Here is a 22,430-nt window from a genome sequence, read left to right as displayed (position 1 = left end):
TACATACATATGTAAATACATATATATATATATATATATATATATATATATATATATATGTGTGTGTGTGTGTGTGTGTATGTGTGTGGGTCTATTTTTTTTCGTTGAATCTTGTTTCACTGAATTTCATTTTACCCCAAACGCATCGCTGAAAATACAAATTACTGAAAACTCATTTCACTGAATCTCATTTCACTGAACTGAACTTAGTATATATGGCACTGTGTAGAGTACTGTAAGGCAAGTAAAAGATATATGCCCTTTTCCCCACTGTAATGCAATCCTGGAGTTAGTATATATAGTTGGGGGGGCAGATCTTCCCACATTGAGGGGTGTGGGGGGCACAGACCCCCACATTGATTGTTTTATATTCTATTTTACCAGGTCTATATTGGATCAGCGAACGTTTAAAAAAGCGAACACTGATTGATTGAACTTATTTAAGCGAATGTTCAAAATATCGAAGCAACAGAAACCCAAATTTTTTCCTAGTGAAAGAATTCGGTTGTCTGCTTCTTTTGCTTCGGTATTTTCAGTGCTGTGGTGGAAAGTTACGGGTCGGATTCAGGTAAGTGTGCGATTGTGTGGATGTGAGTGTAAGGGTGGGTTAGGTGAGTTAGGGTTAGGGTTAGGGCGCAGGTTAGGTATGTGTGCGATTATGTGGACGTGAAGGTTAGTGTGGGTTTATGTGAGTTAGGGTTAGGGAGCGGGTGAGGTGAGTGTGCGATAGTGACGGACCTTAGGGTTAGGGTTTGGGTTAAGGTAAGTGGATAGTTAGTGGTGTGTGCATAGTTTAGTGTAGGGATAGGTGTCAGATTTTAGGTGTATGTGTGTGGATTTCTGTTTGTTTGGTGTGCTTGTGTTGTGTGTATATGTTTTGGATCAGCGATTTTTTTTCCCTAGGAAAAAAATCGCTGATCTGACAGTTTCAGATTGTAAGCTTTCGCTTACATAAGTTCGATCAATCAGTGTTCACTTTTTTAAGCATTTGCTGATCTAATATAGACCCTATTTTACCAAAAACTTCAAAACAATACATTTTAAACAATAGACATGCATAGTTACAACACCAATGACTAACTCTCTCCAGAAGACAATATGTACTCAAACTAAGTGGGGGGGCTACGCCCCCCACACCCCACAATCTGAAGGGCTGTGCCCCCCACACCCCCCCCAACTATATATACTAACTCCAGGATAGCACAACAGTGAGGAAAAGGGCATATACCTCTTACTTGCTTTACAGTACTCTACACAGTGCCATATATACTAACTTCAGTTCAGTGAAATGAGATTCAGTGAAATGAGTTTTCAGTAATTTGAGTTTTCAGCAGGACCTCCACAAAAACAAGTTTAAAAGAGAAAAGCAATGTTCAATATTCGCTCTTCTCCTGCATTTTCAGTCTTATTTTTTCCATGTTTCAGCACTCAACATTACAAGTGCCAACATTTCAGCAGAGCTAAACAACACCTGATTTATGAGGCCAACAGGGGTGTAGCATATGATTTTTCTTATGAGTATTTCACTGTTGCAGTCACATAAATGATAGGCTGGAATACACAGTTCAGTTTGTGATTCACATTTTTGTGACTCAAGATAGTGGAGCACTTTATTTGCATACCTACTCTGCAATGAACTCTTCCAGGTATGCAATAATCTATAGGAATATGCCACAGAGTTTGTCTGTAGGACTCTGGCATGTTTTTTTTTTTTTTTTTTTTTGTGGTTTATCTTCTCTGTGAATTACATACCATGCTTATAAAGGCTCTATATCATTTAATCAAAAGCTTAATTAAGCGAATCCCTATTTGTCGAACGGAATTAAACGAAAGCTCAATTAAGCGAATGATTGTTTAATTGAAAACATGCTTAGGGGAAAAAAAGTAGTTGCCCACCCACTGATCGTAACAACCAAAACAAACTTTAAAGCTCTGCAAAGTGGGGGGATTTGTCCCCACACCCCCCAACTAAACATACCAACTCCAAGATCACACTATAATGGGGAAAGGGCAAATTTCTGATGATGGTCAATCACGTCCTTTCCCTGGGAAAAAAATCACTTAAACGATTGTTCGCTTAACTGAGATTTCGCTTAAGTTAGTTTGACAAATAGAGATTCACCCAATTAAGCTTTCAATTAGCTGATACAGACCCACTTATAAATCCTACCAGTTTAACAGACCTCACATCTTGTACATTGCCTTAAAATCAAAGTGTTATATCTTCATTTCTCCTAATATGTTACTCTCCATGTTCATAGTAGTCTGTACACTTTCAGCACCTGTTGGAAACTTTGAACCAAAATCCATGCACTGAACTGTGTATATTTTTAAAATAATTACTATTCAAAGTTTCATTAAGTATTGCTGTACTGAACTGGTAACATCTTAATTTTCCTGTAACCCAAAGTTGCAGATCTTTTGGAACTTTATTTCACCAACATTCATCTTTAATCTGGTATCACTGTTCCACAAAAAAAAACATTTTAAAACATTACATAAAGATCCCTCATGTGATCGTTCTATAATGAAAATATTCAAGCACATATGAAACATATGACATATTTCATACTTACTGTAACAAAACTAAAAATACAATCATATATCTTGCAAATCTGTAACATACTCATTTATGACAAATCCTTCTTAACAGCAAAAGCCTGTTTGTCACAGTGGTTTATTTCGAGTTCCTATTAAATGATCAAAGACGCATTCTTTTGAATGCATCTTGATCGAACTTGAAAGCACAAAAAGGCAAAATAGTGAAACGGCATATAAGCGAATTCTTTTCCAGGGAAAGAATTTGCTTGTCTGCTTCCGTTGCTTTGCTGTTTTGGTCACTGTAGTGCAATCTCGGAGTTGGTATATTTAAGTAGGGGAGGTGTGGGGGGCACAGCTCCCCACGTTGGGGTTTGGGGGGGCAAAGCCCCCCCCCCACTTTATGTAATGGTTTAAAGTTTCTTTTTTTTTTTGTGGAACAGCAATTCTTTTCCCTTGGAAAAAAATCGCAGTTCTAAGCGTTCGAGATTGCAAGCTTTCACTTACATGGGTTCGATAAATCATTGTTCGCTTTTTTAAGCATCGATGATTTAACATAGACCCGTTTATTTCATCCACCTTCATATGTAACAAGGGCTGTCACTCCTATCAGTGTGCATCCATTGGCACTAGACAAATGCAAATATACTAATATATCATTTTCATGCTACATTCACAAAAACTGATTTACCTTAATTTCTGTTAATACTAAGAATCTGTGTTCACAGCTAAAACAACTAAAATGATCACAGAAATGTTACTATGCCGTAATGGTACAAACAGCGTTTCCCTTGTTCAAGCCAAGCATGCATCATACACTTATAAATCTCTGCATTTGCATTACATATGCCTAATCCTGAAAAATGCAATATACAATCTACTCTGTAACCTACTAATACCAACAAACTGCATGTGCAAATGTTCATTCTTACCATAGTTAAAAAAAAATATTTTAACAATGTTAACAACTAATAATATGTAGATTTTTTGTGGTGCATTCCTTAGTTATTTCATCCCATTATTTCCTGCATTCCTCAGATTTATAACTGAAATGCCCAACTTACACACAAAATATGCCACACTATTCAGAAATGTATAGCTGTCTATTATTACACGTGGCACATTATTCAGCAGCTGATAGCCCCCAAATTCTCTCTCTCTCTCTCTTTCTCACTCTCTCTCTTGCACACACACACACACACAAACACACACACACACACACACACACACACACACACACACACACACAAAGACAGGTAAACATAGTTATCAGCTGGGTTAGGCCAGCTACTGAGCTTAACAATGCCAATGAGTTGTTTGTATTTTAGGCTAGTGGCTCCTGCACCCCCCCCACTGAATATCCAGAAATGTGAGATCTGCATGTTGTATACAACCAAACTGTAGAAATAATGGTGCTGCATATTACTAAAAATCATTGCAGTAAAAGCCATTAATCGGATCGCTAGTGATACAATAACCAACCATTGCTCAGAATAAAAAAAGAAGTTATGTTCTTACCATAACGCTCTATCTGTGTTGTTGATCTTCATTCATTCATTATTGATGGGGGTCGGTTCTGTCCTCGGAACTGAGTCAACCGTTACACCAAGCTCGCGCCAAACAAAAAACTCTTGAGCTAAGCTTACCCATAGTGCCTCTCTCCCTATTACCTCAGATCGAGTTTGTCCGTAAGAAAGAAAGTGGAGGATTTTTCTGAGCAAATTCCCCAATACAGGATTAGGACCAAATCTAAACCTCCAGGAGCCTTTTGGAGGGAGAAGGAGTGTGGAACGTAATGAGTGAATGAAGTTCAACAACACAGATGGAACGTTATGGTAAGAACATAACTTCTTTATCTGATGTTGTTAATCTTCATTCATTCCTTACTGATGGGACAGAGTCCCTAGCTACTTTATGTCTTGGGAGGCCCTATGGAAGGATGTTCCTGAGTACCATTGAACCAAAGGATGCTCTCCCCCTGGAGACCAAATCCAATTTGCAATGAGTGATAAAGGTATGAGGAGTAGCCCATGTTGCAGCTGCACAGATATCATCCATGGAAGCCCTTGAATGGAAGGCAACAGAAGCTGCCACTGATCTGTTTGAATGTGCATTGACCTTACCCAGTAGAGGAGTTTTGTTATGTTGGTAGGTGAAGCATATACAATTTCTCAACCATTTAGATAAAGTTACCTTAGAAACAGATTTACCCAAATTTGGTCCTGAGTAGAATACAAATAACTGGTCGGATTTCTGCAGTGATTTTAGTTCTGTCTAGACAGAATCATAATTGTCTATGTACATCCAATAAATGAAGGCAGTATTCGCTTTTATTTGAGAAGTTTGGAAAGAAAACCGGTAGGTCAATTGTCTGATTAGTAGTCAAATCTAAAATAACTTTGGGCAGGAAAGAAGGATTAGTCCGGAGTGATACTCTGTCCTTACGAAAGACCATGTAAGGATGTTTTATGCTCAAGGCTTGAAGTTCAGATATTCCTCTTGCTGAGGTGATGGCTACCAAGAATAGGGACTTAAAGGATAAAAATTTATATCACAAGTGGCAGCAGGTTTGAAAGGATTCAAGGACTGTAGAACTAATGTCAAACTCCAAGGTTCGACTGATTATTTGAAGGGTGGTCTGATGTGTGAGACCACTTTGAAAAAGGTTTTATTAAGCAGAATCTTGGAATCCATTGTAGAAACTTGAGATAGCAGCTAGGTGTACTTGAATAGTGGAGGTTGACGTCCCTGAATGAAGAAGGTTTGGCAAATAATCCAGTACAGCACTAAATGGAGCTGAGCAGGGGTCTAGTTCTTTCTGTCAAGACCAAATAAGGAGTCTCTTCCACTTGTTAAGATAGATTTTCCTGATGGATGGTTTGTGTGAAGCCAGAAGGATGTTATGTACAGGGGAGGAAAGGTTATTCTGCCTGGCAATTACTGGAAGTGGAGAAACCAAGCTGTCAACTTGAGACTCAATATGTTTGGATGTATCAACTCCTGTGGGTGTGACAGCAATTCCATAGTTGGATCCAGAATTCATGGTTGATGTAGTAGGTGAGGACAAAGAAAGGAAAACCAAACTTGTTGGGGCCAATAGGGTGCAATGAGGATTTCTCTGCTTCTCAACTGAATGGCCTTCTTTATAAAGTGTGGAATCAGCGGTAGGGGGGAAAAGCATAAAGAAGTCCAGTGGCCAATCATGTATTACAGCGTCCCTCGTGGACTCCCCCTGCGGGGGAATTAGGGCAAAGTAGCTGCTGTATTTGTGATTTGTTGGTGACGTGAATAGGTCAGAGCAAGGATGACCCCATCTGTCGAAAATCTTCACCGCTATGGTTGGATTGAGGGACCACTAGTGAGGCAGGAGAATGCATCTGCTCAGTTTGTCTGGGATCACATTGGAATCCTTGGGAATGTGCATTGCTATGAGAAAGCATTTGGAAGCTATCACCCATTGCCAAATTCTCATGGCCTCGCAACACAATGGGTAGGACTTGGTTCCCCCTTGTTTGTTGATATACCAGACCACTGACATATTGTCTGACTGGATAGCAATTGTCCCTGATGGAAGGGCAGGTTAGAATGCCTGCTGCTAGAAACACTGCCCTCAGTTCCAGAACATTGATATGGAGATTGTCCTCCACTGGTTATCAAGTACCTTGGACCGTCTGTCCCTGGAAATGCCCCCCCCCAACCTGGTCAGGGAAGCATCCGTGGTCACTATGGCCTTGGGCTGGGGGGGGGGGGGGTAGAAAGCACGACTCCATAAAACTTCATCTGGCTTCATCTACCAAAGTAAATCTTGTTAGCATTGATTCATTATGTGAATTTGGAAGGACAACAGATGAATCAAAGGAGACCACTGTGCTAGTAGCAGCCACTGTAGTAATCTCATGTGTAATCTTGCCAATGGAACTACTTTTATTGATGCTGCCCATTGATCCGAGTAGTCAGAGGGCTGCCCAAACTGAAACTTTGTTTTGAGAGAGTATCACCCAGAGTTGGGAAGTTAGTCTTTCCAGTCTGGGAAGAGGGAGGGAGACTAGGCAATATTGAGTATTGAAAACTGCCCCTATGAATTCCAAAGTCTGAGAAGGAAATAACTTGCATTTCTCCATGTTTATGGAGATCCCCAAGTATTTTGCTAGGTTTAGGATGTAATTTAGGGCTGCAACCAGTAGACATTTGATGGGGGTGGTAAGGAGCCAATAATCTAGATACAGAAACACCCAGAATCATTGCAGTCTCAAGTGAGCTGTTACCACTGCCATGCATTTGGTGAACACTCTGGGGGCTGTAGAGAGACCAAAGGGCAGTGCTCGGAATTGGTAATGATTGGCTCCCAGTTGGAAGTGCAGGAATCTTCTGAGGCATTTGTCCATTTTTATGTGGTAATACGCTCCCTGAAGATCTATCGAGCAGATCCAATCATCTTTCTCCAGAAAGGGTGGGATAGACTGAACAATGACCATCCAGAATTTTGTTGGAACGACAAATCTGTTTAGGATGCTGAGGTCCAAGATTGGCCTCCAGTCCCCTGTCTTTTTGGTACTAAAAAGAATCTTGTGTAAAATCTAGATCCTGTTTGGTCTGGTGGGACTGTTTGGATGATTCCTTTTCAGAGCAGCTTTTGTATTTCTTGAGCTGCTGCTTCTCTTTGACTGGGTGGAACATCGGGAATGTGCCTTAGCAACTTTGGGTAAATATTGAAAGGTATATGATAACCTCTGGCAATTATCATCTGCAACCAAGAATCTGTGGTTATCCTTCACAGGCAAACTGGTGCAGACAGATTCCAGAGGTAAGCAATTGGGCCGCTCTTCAGAAGCGCTGTTAGGGATGTCCAGAGAAAGAATCTCTGGATCCCTGATTATGCTGACCCCCCTTTGCCTCTGTAGGGGCACCTTCCACACGAGTTACCCCCTCTGCCACAGGGAGTAAACCTGCCACGTGTGTCATGGAAGGGACCTTGGGACTTCTTGTGCCACATCTTTCCACTCCTCTGATTCCTAGAGTAAAATCAGCTGGGAAAATATATGCCCATGGCAGACAGGGTCTTGCCATCCTTTTCACACCTGGCTAACATGTCTTTCACTTTCAGGCCAAACAGAGAAGAAGTTTCCACTGCAGCATTAAGAAGGGAAGACTTAAAAGGGTCCGCAAAATCACAAAGGTGCATCCAGGTGTGACTTCTCATGACAATACTTGAACCCGCTGCTCTAGCCGCACCTTTGGTAGTGTAAGGGGTTAACTGCATGGAAGAGTTGGATATAGATTCCAGGGTTGCAAGCTGCAAGGCAACTTTGTCACGTACCTCGTCAGAGACTGCTCCTGCTAAGGCTCCTGAGAGTTCTGAGATTAGGTCTCTCTGGAGCCTGGTAAAGTGTGCCAAATAATTCAAGCACTGAATGACAAAGGTCGATGAGGCAAACACTTGCTTTCCTGACCTGTCCATTGTCTGAGACTCCCTGCTTGGGGATGGATAGTATGGCTCTCCTCAGTGAGCTCTTTCTTAGTGGTCGCCGCCACCACCATAGCATCTACCGGTAGGCCTTTGGACCAGTGTGGACTTTCTTCCGGTGGGGACAGAATTTTGTCTGGTCTCCGGGGGATTGGTTCAACAGTATCAGGACTCTTCCATGGGTGCTGCAGGATGAGGTGGACTAGTTCGTCTGCAGCTGGGGTCACCAAAGAAGTACAGGGTTGAGCATGAAAGGCCTGCAAGAATGCAGACTTCTCAGAGGAGGGGTTGGTGGCTTCCAGTCTCCCCACTGTTTTAAAATTTCCAGTATGTCTCCGAAGGAGACAACCTCAGTGGGAAACTGTTGGGGCCCCTCCCCTTCATCATAGTCTGTATCTTCAGTGAGGGACTCTTTGGGGGAGACCACATGCTTCCTCTTGGATGATCTCTTACATGGTACCGCCTCAGTGGGAAAATTTGAATAGGACTCTGAAGAGAGGGTGCCTGCAGTAAGGTATCTTTCGTCTCTTATGCTCGACATCCTGATGTGGTAGACTGTGTCAGCTGTGGACCAGAGGGGGTAAATGTATGGTACTCCGATACCGAGGGAACCATCTGTGTGCCTGTGGAGGCAAGGGCCCTCTCCATCACCTGGAAAGCTAGTCCACCCAAAGAGGGATGGGAGCCCAGAACCAAGAATGACAATCTTGGAACCAGAGTCACACCCTGCTCCAATGAGCCCACTTCCAGGGAAGGAGCCCCAAGAGGATTTGGTGTTGCCAAGACAACTGGAACCCTAGTGGACAGCACTGTAGAAAAAATGGGCACCGCACTAGAGGTCATGGTGCTGACAGTCCAGTCATGATCCTGACGATGGCTCGACTCCGAATGAGTTGATGGTCAAAGGGTCAGTTCCAGAACCATGGTGTGGTCAACCAGTGGCATCAAAGAAGCTGGAACTGGGATAAGCATCAATGTCAAAAGCTTCAATACCTGCAAGGAGGTCGAAGGAGGAGTATATGTTGGAGTCTGTGGAGAAAAACCCTTGGCTCCGGGTGGGAGGGAGGTTTTGACAGGGGTTGTGATTCCTCTGCCCGCCAGAAGCTGATCCACAAGTTTCACCACATCAAATTCTGAGAGGCTCCTGGAGGAGTGGATTGGCACAACCAACGGAGTGTCAGGCCATTCCAACAAGAGGCTACACTGTTGACCAAAGAAGGGGTCTGCCTTGGGGGAATATTGGGTCTGAGGGACTGTTTCTCCATTCGACACCATGGTCTTGGGACTAGTAAGATGTATAGGGAGGGGAGAATTTTTGGTTCTGAAAGGGAGATCGGAGCTGAAGTAGTAAGTAAAGGCATGGGCAGTACAGTGGTCATTACCGGTAACATGGTTGGTACCGACCTGGATAATTGAGGTCCTGGAACCGAGGACAGCACCATGGAAGGGGGTTGTGGCCCTGGTGCCAAAGTTGCTGGTGCCAATTTTGGAACTTTTGCCTTCAGTTCCGAAGATTTAGAGTCAGTGTCATGAGGTGAAGAAAGAACAGAATGGCTCTTTCATTTGTGTTCTTTCTTGGGAGGGGGTGAACCCTCCAACCCAGAAATAGTCTCTGAAAAAGAAGTTTTTAAAGACCCTTGAGGATTAACTTGTTTTTCATCTCATTTAAAGTGCATGCATTAAATCCTTTACAAATTTCACATGGTGGTTTTACAGATAAGTGAGGAACACCCAGACAGTAAACACAAGAGATATGGGTGTCCACATTTGGCATTTTATGACCACACTGGTCACATTGTTTAACTCCTGTCATTCCTTTCTTTTCTGACATAGCGGAGTAGGACAATCCAAGAGTAGTGTCCCACTAAACAAGTTAGACACACGCAAACACACAAAAATTATCAAAACAGAAATATCTATAAAAATAGCTTTTTTTCCCTATAAAGATAGATATCTAGATAGACAAAAAGGAGAAAAAGGGGGAAAGGGAATACCAACAATGGTATTAAGAATTACCTCAGAGTGTAGAAGAAATAGAGGAGGAAAGGCCTGTACCAGCGATGGTACTTAGAATACCAAAATTGGTAAGGAAAAGGGGGCAAGAGGCACTCAAATAGGTATAGAGACTAGCAATTAACTAATAAAGTAAAATATTATAGGATTAAGGAGGAAATGCTATCAAAAAGTGTTTTAATAGTAAAAAGTTCTAAATCACTTAGCTGAGAGCTGCCTTGACACATCTTGATATCTACACGGCAAATGAGATCTGAGGTAACAGGGAGAGACACACTATGGGTAAGCTTAGCTCGAGAGTTTTTTTTAGCTGTCACGAGCTTGTTATAAGGCCGACTCAGTTCCGAGGACAGAACCGACACCCATCAGTAAGGAATGAATGAATGAAGATTAACAAGATCAGATCTTAATGTTGCTGGTTCACTTGCACCTATTTAATTTCTAGTATGGACGTGAAGCTGGACACTGGTCATATTTAAGAATGAATAAAATAAAAAATCCTTCTCATTCATGTAGTCTTCTCTATGCGATTATAAAGCATATGTAAAAAAAAAAGCTTGGATTGCACTTCTATCTCAGTAATGTGTGCCTCTGAACAAAAGTAATAGGGGCTATAGTCACAGAAATGTGCCTGTCATTCAGTTGTTGCTATGCCACTGCAAAGTTTGCCTTTCAGTTCAAAGTAGAACTTGATATGGTAGTCTCTGGTGAACAATCAGTAATATTAAAACTACTATTAACAGGAACATCAGCAGAGACTAAAGATTTTATATAATCTGTTTTAAGTGAGAGAGAAATAAAATGCAGTAATGTTGTGAAACTGGGAGGTGAGACAGCAGTGGTAGGCCAAATTCTACATGATCTGACTGGCTCCTTTCTAATCGTGGTACCACATCCTTCAGCACATTTACATATCTCTTCTGCACAACCACTATCATACTCTGACATAAGTTGTTGTTGTTCTTCTTCTTCTTTCGGCTTTTCCCAGTTAGGGGTCGCCACAGTGGAACTCCAGTCCGCTATTGATTGGCAGTAGATTTTTACGGTGCTGAAGTGCCAGCTCGATGCCCAACCTTCAACGAAGGCACACCCATTCACGCATGTCTTTCAAACGCCACTCAACTGCAGGGAGGACATGCAGACTCCACACAGAAGACACTCCAGTTGAGAATCAAACGGGAGAACCTCTTGCTGTGAGGCAACAACGCTACTGCTGCACCAAGTATTATGTAAAATTATGATTACTTTTACATAACGCATGCAACTTCTGGAATACAGTGAATCAAACATAGATACAGGGGTTGCCTGTACTGTTACGCTATAATTACCCTGAAAATAATGCTGCATATATGTTTGCACAACATCAGGTAAACTGGAAGGATATAACTTTTTTTCAGATTTTTCCTTGGAAACACCTTGTTATCAAAATGTGATTCATTCCTGAATTTGACCGGTAATGGCTATCTACATTTTTGAATGGAAGGGGCCAAAAACCTTCTTCTTAAACTACAATTGCTGAATCAGAACTACAGTAGCATCTCAAAGTTCCCATGTTTCTAGACATGTCTGTGATGACTGAACACTTTTACAATGCTGCCTCAGCTCACATTTGAGAGATTACTGACATAATGTCTTAATGAGCTAAATAGTAATTTTCATAATTACCTCAGAACTTACAACAAGATAGTGCAGTCTATGTAACAATTGCATTGTCAACATAAAACTAAAGCATTTAAAACTGAATAACTATAATTGTGAAAAGGAGAATTGTCTGGTTTTAAGCAGATCTTCTACACAATACAGTCTACGTGTGAGTACGGATAGTGATAGTTTTGTATGGAAAGTAAAAAAAGAGATGTACTCTACAATAAAAAAGTCAGTTCTCAGTATTTCAGAATTCCAGTTTAAACACCACTTTTCTTAAGTGCCATGTGTTATGCAAATTCAGACTCCTGACTGGTCAGCAAAATATAAAGTCAGTCGGAATAGCAATGTATAGATAGTGCCCCAGACACCTCCATGTTAGCAGGTGCTAATGTAGAATATTCCCTAATCACTAGTAGAAAGGTATGTGATTTTCATCTTTCTCAGTCAGCTCTTTGGCAGCAGATAACAATGCTATTTCCTTATTTGCTAAAAACCTATAATAAACAATATCTTCTATCAATAAATCTGCCAATTAAAAAGGGTTATTCTTCCTCTCACTATACATGTAAAATGAAAGGACCAAAGAACAGTGATCAGACAGTCAAGCAGAGCCAGTTTCTTCAGTTACAGAAAAAAATAACTCAAGTACCTTGACAAGTACACTTTAAAGGTTCATCCTGAGGCAGCAAAACTCTCCAGTCATTAATTGTATTTCTGACTCATTAGCTTTTGCAATGTATAATCATCAACACTTTAGAAATACAGGCTATTATACATTGTTCATTTTATGAAACAGTGCTTACTCTGAGCAGTTGTTTCATTTTGTGTCTTTCCTTAACATTATTAAGGATGATGTTGCAATGTCAGAGTTTAAGGCCAGGATTTACAGAGATGGTCTACAATTGTGTAGGACTGGTTTTGCAATACAAGCTACATACTACATCCTTGTGTGATTCATAGATAGACCTATCAGTAGTGGAACAACAATATACACAACTATGTTCCATGAGAAGTTCACATTTGCAGTTGGCTTGCAAATGGGGCTCCACAGTGTAATCCAGTTAATAAATTATGAATCATGGACTGCACTGCACAGCACAGACACAGATTTAGAGATATGTGTAGACATACAGTACAAAATTCAACAGCCCAGCACCTGATGCCCAAGTAATGGCGATGTGCTGCTCAGCATATCATAGATGAGCAACTATATCAATACTACTTGCACAGACAAATCACAATTTTTATACGTGTATATAAGGGATGCTTTGACATTTCCCAGTGTACACACACAAACACACTGCCTTGACCACTCATACCCCATCTCCCTCAAACAGAGGGATATGTTTGAGCACCTACAAAAGCAAGCAAACAGTCAGCTGGATTTCCCTCATTAGCATACATGTTAATGCAATGTCTCCCAAAGTTGTGGGCAATGAGCTAATGCTCTTGATGAATCACTATTGCTTACAGCTGTGCAGGATGGCATGACAGCAGTCTACAATAAGCAAGAAATATGGTACTCTACTATGTACTTCCATGCCCTCTGTGCTATCTGTTGGAAATCTTCCCAGCAGGACATACACTATGTTGTATACACTGTGCATGAAGGCTGCCGTATGCACACTCTAATGGCAGACAATTACTTCCCTGTCACAGATGACATTGTACAACTGTGCAATATATGGACCCGTGCTTGATGTATGAAGTATTCCAGCAGTATACCATTAGCACAATTAGTATACAAATAGCATACCATTAGCACAATTCATGTATTGGATGGAGCAGTAGTTCAACAGTAGCATTGTCGCCCCACAGCAAGAGGTCCTCCTGTTCAATTCTCGGCTAGAGTGCCTTCTGTGTGGAGTCTACATGCCCTCCCTGCATTTGTGTGGGCTTCCACCGGGTGCTCCAGTTTCCTCCCATGTTACAAAGATATGCATCTGGAGTGTTTCTTTCTGGGCCTCCACTGAAAAGTGGCTTCATTTTAAGTCAGATTTTCCTGGTAAACAAATGTTAAATAAATGTTTAGCAATCATATTAATGACATGACCATCTGCTTAACACCATGCAAGGAGCTTCTTTATATAACTCTACACTATGTTTATGAATCCAGTTGTAGTGTGAATGAGTTAGTTAGTTATATTTGTTAACTGGGATACACTAATGGGCTAAAAACCCCCTTTCAGCAAAATCTTGGGGAGAAAAGCTTCAAGAAACAATGAAATTACAAATTAATGTAGGCAATCTATAACAGTACGATTACTCTTAACATTGACAGTCATGGTTAAGACATTAGGAACATTTTCAAAACCAGTTATAATATCTTATAAATTCCACTTTAGATATATATGGATTCACTTTATATCCTCAAAATACTGAAATGTCAAAATTCAGTATATCGAGGCTATAAAGTCGAAACCTTAAACCAACAAAATCTCAGAAGCGTAAAAGTCAAAATCTCTTCTACTATACACACACACACACACACACACACACACACACACACACACACACACACACACACACACACACACACACACACCTTCCTCCCCACACACAAACACAAGCTCTCTACTACATAATAGCAGGTGGGCAAGCCCCCATGCACCCCCCATGTGGGGGGCTGTGCCCTCACACCCCCCCTACTTAAATATTCTAACTCCGATGTCGCACTACATACAAACACACACAAAACACCACCACACAAGCTACATTCTCCTCACACACACACATCCCAGCAACAAAACACATTAACACACACCACAGCCCCTACCCAAAACCATAATGCATACACACTTGCCTGAATCCATAACCACAACGGAACCTCAGAAGCGCGAAATTCAAAACCTCCGGTATTCGAGGTTTTGAATTTCACGCTTCTGAGGTTTCGCTCTTTTCAGGATTCCACTTTATGGGCTCGAAAAACTGACTTTTGATATTTCAGTATTTCGAGCTTCTTAAGTGAATCCATAGAGAGAGAGAGAGAGAGAGAGAGAGAGAGAGAGAGAGAAAACTAGACATATATACATGCACACACATCTGACACAACACTTCTACCTGATGTAGAAAATGGGAAAAGTGGGTTGATGATGATAACGACGATGGTTATATTTATTATATACATTCTTAAACCAGCATTTATGGTTTAACTCTGAAATCCCATTTTGGATGTTTGTGAATTTTTTCCAGCTTAGTCTACACAAAATGCTGCACTGAAAACAAATAATTTACTAGCTTAAGGTTCAAACAGATCTATGATTAGTATGCAGATCTAGAAAAAAATTTATGCGGACCAATGATCAGTGGAAGAAAAAATATTTATTAAAACAAGAAACAAGAAACAAGCTTTTCATCAGAACTACTGTGAATTTCAAAGCAAACGATGGGGCAGAACTTGATATGCTGTACAATGTTATCAGATAACTGAAACTAGTTTGCATTATTTCCACCACACAATATATAAATATATCAATAAATAAATAAATAACTACCCCCCCCCCCACACACACACACACACACACACACAAACTTGCAGGCACATACACACATATAGCTAGCTAGCTAGATAAAGAGAATTAAGTACCTGTAAACTAATATCACGCATTGTATTTAGTTTTCCAACTGCATTAGCAGACCTACAGTATTTGGTTGATTTTATAGGTTCATAGGCAAGTACAAGACTAGCTACCCTTGCAGGACATTTTAAGACTATCCAATGTTCCTTTTTGTGCTCAAAAATACCCATCCCATTTAGGTATAAACTGGCTTTACCCATCCCATGGACGATAACTACATTACCCCTAATGAGAATAATTGGGTTCATACCATAGATAATTTGACAGAACCCACACATGGAATAAAGCATTTAGGAGCTGCTGCTGTCCATTAGTAGTACAACAGGCAGCCCTGGGGTAAATTTTCTGTTTCCCATCCATATATCTAAGTTGAAAATGGGCAGGGATGAACTTTGTTTTATATAGATTAGGAGTCTGTTCCACAGCAGTGGTATCACCTGTAAAATATACCTGTCCGTCCAAACCATTCTGTTGATGTTGTAGAAGAGGTTTAGATCCCAAGAGCGAGTACTTATGATGCCATTTGACTTGCTGATGTGCAATAAAGCATTAGTAATGGGTCAGAGAATGACATGAACCACAGGCATTAATCTCTTGTTCATGAAGAAAAAAATGAACAGATCCAAATCAAGTTTAGTTTGGGGAGAAATGTGCATTCTTTTAAATTTTGACATACCTGAAGCTGGGTGCTAGTGAAACTTTTTTGGCATTTTTTTCAGAGGTAGATTTCTTCACAGTACCTGTTCAAAACAACAAAATCTATTAAATAGTACGTTCTATGAAAGACAAAAATGCACCAGTCTGCATTTCATAATGATATACTAATGACTATATTCTCTGTTTCATAATTAAATACTAATGAAAGCAGTCATATGCACATCTATCTAGAATTTTAAATTACAAAACAAGTACTGGATCAAGTCTGACATCTAAGAAATGGCCAGTTCTGACTGGAGCAATCAGAAATACAGAGTTGTTTTGGGTAGAATTACATTTAGAAACCTGCAGCTCTAAGATGCAACATATGTTCAGACGTGTTGAAGAATTTGCTTACTGAGCCTACTTTACACTCATTTGTTATTGCCATCTACATAGCAAAAGGTCAGTCAGATTAAGAGCTTTACTTTTGGACTAAATGGGGTTTATGCAGAAAGTGTAAATTCAGTTTTATAAAAAGGAAAATCATCTTTAAAGAATAGTTCAACTCCATTTTTTTTTTTTTTTGCAATCAGGAGTTATCATTAAAAATTACAATTCTGAAATTATAAAGTTAAATCCTAAGATTCAGTAAAAGAATGGCAGTGTTCAGGTAAATTGCCTACCTCAGGTAGGTCAATTTATATGATCATAAAAAATGCAACATAAAGAGAGCTTTACCACAATGGGGAAGACCATTATTGGCTCATTTGCATATCCATAAATTACATTCTTTTATCACGTGTATTAACAGCCCTTTGTGATGGTTGTGTCCTCTGAAAGTCCATGCATTGAGTTGGCACAGGTACCTCCACCACAGTCAACACACTATCATTCATTCATATGAAATATAAACAAAAACACACATTTATAGACATTCGCACATAAATACAGACATCCACTAAACATCATGCACCTGCAACACAAAATTGGAGTCATGAAGACTCTCAAACATTTACCCACACCCACACTCTGACACATGTATACACACACACCCATACACATTCATCTGACTCCATTCATACTCTTGCAGACACAAACATACTCCCCCCCCCCACACACACACACATTTGCACACACTCCACACCTATGTCAAGCTGAACATACCTGTACTGCAGCTTCTCCCATTGACTACAATGGATGACAGCTATCTTTTGGCCAAGTAAAATTGTTTAGCATATCATGATTATTTACTCATCCAAATTATTCTCTGAATCTTTTGGCATCATAAAGCAGTAGGTAGCTGCATGCATTTCCAGGGAAGTGCACAAGGCTAAATAGCATTAGCTGCTTCACCAGACTGCCTCACTACCATATGCAACAACCAGTGGAACTGTCTTCTGTGCTAATCAGTATTGTAGGAAAGTCTCTGAATTAAAAAAGGTTACCACAAATAGGTAGCCGCTCATGGTAACATTACCACTTGCTATAACCCTCTATGAATCTCAGGGAGAATGTTTACAGAAATGGTTACTAAAAAGTATGCCCATATGTTGGTTACACTTTGATATTCTTACGCCAGCCAAAAAGTCATATGCAACTTAGAGCATGAATCATTCCAAAAAACTAAGAAGAGGGGTTTCTGTGTGTGTGTGTGTGCGTATATATATATATATATATATATATATATATATATATATATATATATATATTATATATATATATGCTATTTACTTTTGTTTACTTAACATTAGCCCACTTTCAGCAGAGGCCCAGGGAGAAACACACCAGACATGTATTTGGAATGTGGGAAGAAACCCACACAAACACAGGGAGGGCATGCAGACTCCACACAGAAGGCACCCCAGCTGAGAATCAAACCAGAGAACCTCATGTTGTGCAGCGACAATATTAACCACTGCACAACCCCACACACACATATAGATAGACAGATAGATTATTTATATATATATATATATATATATATATATATATATATATAGAGAGAGAGAGGGAGATAGATATTTTCTAGATACCTTCTAGATACCACCAAAGCCAACATTACTGGTGAGAAATCTGTTTTCTCTAACTATATTCCTAAAATTTGGAATAAACTGCCAACCCCAATAACTTCTAACAGGTCTATCTCACAATTCAAAAAGCTCCTCAAGTCACACCTAGTGGACACCTGGCTTTGTTCTTGTTACTCCCCTCGTTAGGCCATCCTGATTTCCAAAACTATCTATTACCCTTTTTATCTTATATAACAACAAATAGTAACTTCATCTGTTAAGACTTTAACCCTTTTATCATTTCAATTGCATTTATATTAACTGCATCTGTATGATTGTGTATAATCCTCTTGATCATTTCAACTGCAATTGTAACATTATGATCAATAACAAGTCTTTTTCTTCCATGTAATGAAATGTAGGTCTTCAACTTTTTATACTTTTTTGCCATCAAAATGTTATCCTGTATGATTGTTAAACTACTGAATTGTTCTGTAACTGGTACTTTATGTATGCCAATATATGTTAACAATATCCTTGTATCTGGAACTTTTCTCCCCGGGCCTCCGCTGAAAAAGGACCTGTATCCAGTCGAACATTCCTGGTAAACAAATGTAAAATAAAATGTGTGTGTGTGTGTGTGTGTGTGTGTGTGTGTGTGTGTGTGTGTGTGTGTGTGTGTGTGTGTGTGTGTGTTTGTGTGTGATTTGACCTTAATCACCATACTGGGGGAGTCCTAGTGAAAGGATGAGCCTCTTATGGGAAACCTCAACCCTATTTGCCCATTGTCTCTCATTGGTCCAGAACCAGTTACACCAGCACATTATGCTGGTTGTGATTTCAAGTCCCAAGAATCAATTAATATTATTCTTTCATTTCTATCTTTCTAATAATTCCTAAGCAGAAAGCTTTCTCTGTATTTGCGTGTGTATGCTTGTAACTTAGTTAAAAAATGTTGACACTTAAAGATGATGTGCACTGTTTTTTTGTCATATAGTATAACATTTTCCTCTAAGCCAGGTTGTGGTTTCACACATGTGATTACTTTTTTGTCCAAGAACAAAGTTTTTTTTTTTTTTTTTCGTTAAGGTCTTCTTCCAAAAATAAAGTTTTAAAAATCCTGCCAAACATGTAAGCCTGGAAGAATGTTTGCATCATGTGTGATGATTTAACTGTGAGGGCTCACACAAACTAGAAGTTGTTTGCTTGAATGGTCAGAAGCCCCAGAGAGTGTGTGTGTGTGTGTGTGTGTGTGTGTGTGTGTGTGTGTGTGTGTGTGTGTGTGTGTGTGTGTGTGTGTGTACTTAATGGAGACCAGTTGGGGTGGAAGAGCAATGGTTCCCTACATGCCTCAGTATCAGCATATCTGTACAAATCCCCTGGATGCAGTATACCTGCATCCTTAAAACAGTAGGGTGTTAAGACTACTTAGTGCATAACATAAGGAAACTGTGAGGAGGGCAGAATAAGCTGTTTAAAAGAATACCTACAAATAGCTAACACTGGTTAAATAAGATAGAGTGTGTGTGTGTGTGTGTGTGTGTGTGTGTGTGTGTGTGTGTGTGTGTGTGTGTGTGTGTGTATGTATGTGTGCAGGTTTCTCTCTCTCTCACTCTCTCTCTCTCTGGGCAGGGGGTGCTACCATCATTGAAGCCAGTGACACTGATGTCAGAAGGTCTTGCATCAAGTGTGTAGGCATCAGTGGGACTACCATCAGGATACTGATATCATAGGAAATAAGCACTAGATTTAAACAAGTTAGGGTCTGATGTCTGTGGATCTCTGAGGAGAAAAGGTGCTCTATGGCCACCAGGAGACCACAGTTAATCTTAGAAATGGTGGAGAACACAGCATGCGTGACAGACATTGAAAGAAGGGTGGAGTCAGGTATCAGTGGTGCCCCTAAAAGTCAGGATGCTGTTGGAAGACAGAGAACAGTATCACGTCTCCTACAGTATGAAGGACTAACATTCAAGTCTGCATCTGAAACTGACAGTACAAAATTATTAATGCGGGCAAGCAAGATGGTAGGTCATTTGAACTACCTGCTTTTTCCATTATTCTTGGGACAGCAAAGGACATAAGTTTTTTAGCATTAATATCTGTCTGCTTTTCTATCTAGTCTTTTTTTTTATTCCTGTATATAATGTTTGGATAGCAACAGCAGGAAGAAACTGTTGCAGAAAAAAATGAAATCACAAGAATGGAAAAACTCCCTTATTGGACTCAACAAAAATTTGAGATGCCTTATCAAATCCTCTAAAGCCAGCTATGAAGGCAGAATTGCAGCTGACACTAAAAACAGCCACAAAGCCTTCTATAGCTATATCAAGAACCTCCAAGGCAATACCCAGATTTGCTCCAAGTTATTGCACAATGGTACCTCCTATACCAAGCCAACAGATATAGCCAACATAATGACAGAGAGATTCAGTGCCAGCTTTACCCCTCTCTCCCCCAAAAGGCCCTATTGCAATTCCAGAAGAAACCCTGGTACCCACCATTTCTGTGGCACAGGTAAAAGCTGCATTGTCCAAAGCCAAGAATACAGCATCCACAGGACCTGATAATATTGCTGGCTGCATCCTACATGAACTACAAAACGAACTGGCACCATACCTGTGTGGCCTGTTCAATCACAGTCTTACCTCAGGCTTTGTCTCTAATGAATGGTGCACTGCTACAGTCATCCATCTCCACAAAGAGGGAGCAACTACAGACCCTGGAAACTACTGCCCCATTAGCCTGATGAGTCTGGTATGCAAAGCTATGGAGCACATCATCATAGACTTGCTCAACAAAGACATAGGCAATCTCCAAACTGTTGACCCCACAAAGTTTGGCTTCATCAAAGGGAGATCCTGCCTACTGAACCTGGTTGACTTCTTCGAGGCAGTTACCAAGGCTGTGGATGAGGGTAAGGCAGTGCATACAGCCTACCTCGACCTGGCCAAGGCCTTTGATACCATTCCCCACTCGTGTATCCTTGATAAACTCACCAAACTAGGCATGAATCCTTATATCACTAGGTGGGTTACAAACTGGCTCACAAACAGGACCCACAGAGTGAAAGTTGCGGACTCCAAGTCAGACTGTCAACCAGTCATGAGAGGAGTCCCACAGGGCTCAGTCCTGGGCCCTCTCATGTTTGTCATCTACTTCTCAGTGGTCCAGGCCAACACTGTAGGACTCTGACTGACCAAGATCACTGATGACTGCAAGCTAGGAGTCATTATCAACTCCCCAAGTGATGCAGGCATCCTACAAAAGGGCCTCTCTAAGACCAGTAACTGGTGCTAGAACCATGGCCTGAAGCTTAGCACCAAAAAATGTGTTATCATTCCCTTTGGAAAAAACTCAGCTCCCATGTATTATGATGTTGATGGGAGCCCATTAAACACTGAAGGGGCCATAAGAGATCTGGGCACCCAGGTCGACAGCCACCTCACCTTCGACTACCATGTTGCCACTGTGGTCACAAAGTCCTTCTACATGGCACATCTTATAATCAAAGGGTTCACATCCAGAAAGAAAGGGGTCATCATCCCTCTCTACTCATCCCTCATTATACAATCATTGACTATAACACCCCGTTTGGCATGTACCTAACCAGACAACTTCAACAGCTGGAAAGGCCACAAAAGTACCTCACAAAAAGGATCCTAGGCCTTGAACACATGTCTTACATGGACAGACTCAAGAAACTTGAGCTGTTCTCAGCCTCTTATCAGCTAATCAGAGGTGATCTCTGCTTGATGTACAAAGCCATGTCTGACCCAGCCCTACTTGAAATGCCACACCTAAAGAAATCCCACCCCCTGTGCCACATGCTCCAGAGATGACAATCTCACTACCACAATCAATAGAACATGCTGGAAGGACAGGTTCATCTCCCAAAGACTGCCCATACTCTGGAATATGCTTCCCATTCATGTCAAGCAGAGCATTTCACTGGTCCTTTTCAAGAGAAATCTCGATGAGTGGATGGGTAGCAGAAAGTTCACTCCAGGAATCACTCCAGTTGCCCTACTGATACAGGAACTGTGAACTAATATCAGGTGGCAAGGTTTCAGGGGAAATATTTTTGGGCTAGGCTGGTAAAGGCTTCAGGGCCATTAGCCTAGTACACACCTATGAATCTATGAAATTATGAAGGTAGCTTAACCAAGGAAGATCATTAAGAAGTAGTTTCCACTTTCAATTTGTAGAGCTTCTTGGACACAGGATAATTCTAATGGGCCTGTTGACAATGCCTCCTAATGCCATCACTAATTTTCCTGCAGACAGTCTACCTTTTTAGTATCATGTTGAGGACCTAAACTGAGAAAACATCTGAGGTGCTTGCAGGGGACATCTGTTTTTCACAGAGCCATTTTGTGCATGAAGAAGTACTGGCAATGAAATGCCTGAAAATCACTGAAAGAAAAAAGGAAAATTAATGTCAATTTATTTATTTATTTATTTAGTTACTGACACTTGATTATTGGAAAAGTCTAACTAGGCATGTTTCCATTTTCAGAGGAGGCCAGGGGAGAAAAGCAC

General features: G+C 40.6%; 1 long non-coding RNA gene across 1 annotated transcript in view; it reads right to left on the bottom strand.

Moving 5' to 3' along the window:
• Positions 1-22,430, bottom strand: part of LOC122797323 — a 142,616-nt gene that overhangs the window by 22,557 nt on the left and 97,629 nt on the right. Inside the window, exon 2 of the long non-coding RNA XR_006364071.1 lies at positions 15,917-15,980. This is a non-coding gene — a long non-coding RNA (uncharacterized LOC122797323). The remainder of the gene's footprint in view (positions 1-15,916; positions 15,981-22,430) is intronic.

This window comes from Protopterus annectens, chromosome 3.part0 (genome assembly GCF_019279795.1).
Source record: "Protopterus annectens isolate FY-2018-M chromosome 3.part0, PAN1.0, whole genome shotgun sequence".
NCBI classification, from domain to species: Eukaryota; Metazoa; Chordata; order Ceratodontiformes; family Protopteridae; genus Protopterus; species Protopterus annectens.
This window is presented reverse-complemented; position numbering and strand designations above follow the sequence as displayed.